Consider the following 2905-nt stretch of genomic DNA (forward strand, 5'->3'; position numbering starts at 1 on the left):
GCCGCCCTGGGCTCACCCTCCCCGGCCGCAGCGAGGGACTGCCACCCGGCCGACTGGATCGGGCCCCTGGAAGTCTGGAAAAAAGAATGGAACCTGACGCCTCCGAGGAGGGGGCGCCCAGGGAAGGAGGGAGATCCGGGTTGACCTGCTGACCGGACGGGAAAGAGGCCACCGGGCGTCCCCCCCCTTAAAACCTAGGGGTTGACCTGGTGGCCGGAAAGCGAACCGGCCAGCAGGTGAACCCGTTCGATTCCACGGGTTGACCTGGTGCCCGGGAAGCGAACCGGCCAGCAGGTGAACCCGTTCGATTCCACGGGTTGACCTGGTGCCCGGGAAGCGAACCGGCCAGCAGGTGAACCCGTTCGATTCCACGGGTTGACCTGGTGCCCGGGAGGGGACTCTGAAAATTTTTCAGCCCTTTCGACTCGGGGTTGACCTGGTGGCCGAGAGGGGACTCGCACGGCAGGCAAGCCGCCCTGGGCTCACCCTCCCCGGCCGCAGCGAGGGACTGCCTCCCGGTCGACTGGATCGGGCCCCTGGAAGTCTGGAAAAAAGAATGGAACCTGACGCCTCCGAGGAGGGGGCGCCCAGGGAAGGAGGGAGATCCGGGTTGACCTGCTGACCGGACGGGAAAGAGGCCACCGGGCGTCCCCCCCCCCTTAAAACCTAGGGGTTGACCTGGTGGCCGGAAAGCGAACCGGCCAGCAGGTGAACCCGTTCGATTCCACGGGTTGACCTGGTGCCCGGGAAGCGAACCGGCCAGCAGGTGAACCCGTTCGATTCCACGGGTTGACCTGGTGCCCGGGAAGCGAACCGGCCAGCAGGTGAACCCGTTCGATTCCACGGGTTGACCTGGTGCCCGGGAAGCGAACCGGCCAGCAGGTGAACCCGTTCGATTCCACGGGTTGACCTGGTGCCCGGGAGGGGACTCTGAAAATTTTTCAGCCCTTTCGACTCGGGGTTGACCTGGTGGCCGAGAGGGGACTCGCACGGCAGGCAAGCCGCCCTGGGCTCACCCTCCCCGGCCGCAGCGAGGGACTGCCACCCGGCCGACTGGATCGGGCCCCTGGAAGTCTGGAAAAAAGAATGGAACCTGACGCCTCCGAGGAGGGGGCGCCCAGGGAAGGAGGGAGATCCGGGTTGACCTGCTGACCGGACGGGAAAGAGGCCACCGGGCGTCCCCCCCCTTAAAACCTAGGGGTTGACCTGGTGGCCGGAAAGCGAACCGGCCAGCAGGTGAACCCGTTCGATTCCACGGGTTGACCTGGTGCCCGGGAAGCGAACCGGCCAGCAGGTGAACCCGTTCGATTCCACGGGTTGACCTGGTGCCCGGGAAGCGAACCGGCCAGCAGGTGAACCCGTTCGATTCCACGGGTTGACCTGGTGCCCGGGAGGGGACTCTGAAAATTTTTCAGCCCTTTCGACTCGGGGTTGACCTGGTGGCCGAGAGGGGACTCGCACGGCAGGCAAGCCGCCCTGGGCTCACCCTCCCCGGCCGCAGCGAGGGACTGCCTCCCGGTCGACTGGATCGGGCCCCTGGAAGTCTGGAAAAAAGAATGGAACCTGACGCCTCCGAGGAGGGGGCGCCCAGGGAAGGAGGGAGATCCGGGTTGACCTGCTGACCGGACGGGAAAGAGGCCACCGGGCGTCCCCCCCCCCTTAAAACCTAGGGGTTGACCTGGTGGCCGGAAAGCGAACCGGCCAGCAGGTGAACCCGTTCGATTCCACGGGTTGACCTGGTGCCCGGGAAGCGAACCGGCCAGCAGGTGAACCCGTTCGATTCCACGGGTTGACCTGGTGCCCGGGAAGCGAACCGGCCAGCAGGTGAACCCGTTCGATTCCACGGGTTGACCTGGTGCCCGGGAAGCGAACCGGCCAGCAGGTGAACCCGTTCGATTCCACGGGTTGACCTGGTGCCCGGGAGGGGACTCTGAAAATTTTTCAGCCCTTTCGACTCGGGGTTGACCTGGTGGCCGAGAGGGGACTCGCACGGCAGGCAAGCCGCCCTGGGCTCACCCTCCCCGGCCGCAGCGAGGGACTGCCACCCGGCCGACTGGATCGGGCCCCTGGAAGTCTGGAAAAAAGAATGGAACCTGACGCCTCCGAGGAGGGGGCACCCAGGGAAGGAGGGAGATCCGGGTTGACCTGCTGACCGGACGGGAAATAGGCCACCGGGCGTCCCCCCCCCCTTAAAACCTAGGGGTTGACCTGGTGGCCGGAAAGCGAACCGGCCAGCCGGTGAACCCGTCCGATTCCACGGGTTGACCTGGTGGCCGGGAAGCGAACCGGCCAGCAGGTGAACCCGTTCGATTCCACGGGTTGACCTGGTGCCCGGGAGGGGACTCTGAAAATTTTTCAGCCCTTTCGACTCGGGGTTGACCTGGTGGCCGAGAGGGGACTCGCACGGCAGGCAAGCCGCCCTGGGCTCACCCTCCCCGGCCGCAGCGAGGGACTGCCACCCGGCCGACTGGATCGGGCCCCTGGAAGTCTGGAAAAAAGAATGGAACCTGACGCCTCCGAGGAGGGGGCGCCCAGGGAAGGAGGGAGATCCGGGTTGACCTGGTGACCGGACGGGAAAGAGGCCACCGGGCGTCCCCCCCTTAAAACCTAGGGGTTGACCTGGTGGCCGGAAAGCGAACCGGCCAGCCGGTGAACCCGTCCGATTCCACGGGTTGACCTGGTGGCCGGGAAGCGAACCGGCCAGCAGGTGAACCCGTTCGATTCCACGGGTTGACCTGGTGCCCGGGAGGGGACTCTGAAAATTTTTCAGCCCTTTCGACTCGCGGTTGACCTGGTGGCCGAGAGGGGACTCGCACGGCAGGCAAGCCGCCCTGGGCTGACCCTCCCCGGCCGCAGCGAGGGACTGCCTCCCGGCCGACAGGATCGGGCCCCTGGAAGTCTGGGG

Source organism: Chrysemys picta, unplaced genomic scaffold (genome assembly GCF_011386835.1).
Source record: "Chrysemys picta bellii isolate R12L10 unplaced genomic scaffold, ASM1138683v2 scaf758, whole genome shotgun sequence".
NCBI lineage: Eukaryota > Metazoa > Chordata > Testudines > Emydidae > Chrysemys > Chrysemys picta.